This window comes from Octodon degus, unplaced genomic scaffold (genome assembly GCF_000260255.1).
Source record: "Octodon degus isolate 3935 unplaced genomic scaffold, OctDeg1.0 scaffold00115, whole genome shotgun sequence".
Lineage (NCBI taxonomy): Eukaryota > Metazoa > Chordata > Mammalia > Rodentia > Octodontidae > Octodon > Octodon degus.
In genome coordinates, this window is record NW_004524691.1 from 7,961,306 (window position 1) to 7,962,708 (window position 1,403).

Sequence of the window (1,403 nt, forward strand, 5' to 3'; positions counted from 1 at the left end):
TGCATACAATTTACATAAAATATTATGTTCCTTCCAAATTTTTCTTGTAAGAGATTTCTGCTAATTGACAAATAGAAATTTCTAGCTAATTTATTTGTAGTTATAGATTCCTAAAATTGTAAAAGAGTTACTATAATTCAGTTTGGTCAAAAATATATCTGAATGTACTCTGATTTTGCAAGATGTTTGACCAATCTGATAAGCTGTGTACTTGTTTCTTTGTTATACCTGTGAACAGTTGTTCTTTTTTATTTGAGCTCAACAATTTTACTCTTTCCTTTTTCTTTTAAATTTTTGGATCATTTGTTCAAAAATACAATCTATGTCATAGACTTACATTCTTCTCCTTTTTTTTTTTTTATGCAGAACTGGGGATTGAACTCAGATCCTTGTACTTGCCAGGGAAGTGCTTATACTACTGAGCCATCTCCCCAGCCCCTAGACTTAATTCTTCCCCCTAGGTTATCAATTAATCAAAATGATATCAAATTTGGTTTTCTCACAAGAGACAAAAAAAATGTCACAGGACTGTCCTGCTACAAGGCTGTATATTGTTAGATTTGTAAATTTCTGTGTAAAAATATGTAAATGCGTATTCTTTTTTTTATCTTTTTAATCCTTTCTCTTCATATTCTGGAGGGACTCAAAGTTTAACATACCAATACTTGGTGGAAAATACCTGTTCCATGTTATGTCTAAGATGTGTGATATCCAGACAGATAGTGAGGTTAAGCTCAATTGTCTATGTGGAGGGTAATAATAATAAGCCTCTCTTCTGGAGGGTTAGCAACTTAAGTTTGCAGACCAAAAATTAGAGAAAAAGAAGGGCTGCAAGACAGCCAACATATTTTCCCTAGCTTTTCAAGGTCAGTGAAGACTCACAACATAGGAGAACCTGTACTATAATGTCATGTAACTCAGTTTTGTCCCAAATTTTATGATCAAGGAGATTATGGGGCCACAGAGGAAAATGAACGATGATGTAGTGTGCCTAAGGAGAGTCACATGGAGAGAAAACATTCTCTCAGGCCTTCACAGAGAGCAAATTAGTCAAGCAATGGCTGTGACTCATCCACATGGCTGACACTGACAAAGGATCTACAAAATGTGGTACAGGGTAACAGGATAAATCCTGAGGGGATTTGACTGACCTTGTCACATACAAAAATTACATTTCTTGTTATATAGGTCTTGCTTTATCTTGGTTTTAACCACCCAGCAGAAAAGTATGAAAACAAAGCATAAAAAGTAAACCAAAAGAAGGGGGTGGTGAATGAAAGCAAGAGACAGGAAAAGGAATATTGTAGGACTGTCCTGCTTCAAGGTTGTATATGATAGGATTTTTGGACTTATGTGCAAACATGAGAAGTATAGAATTATTTATCCTATTTTTAAAATATAAT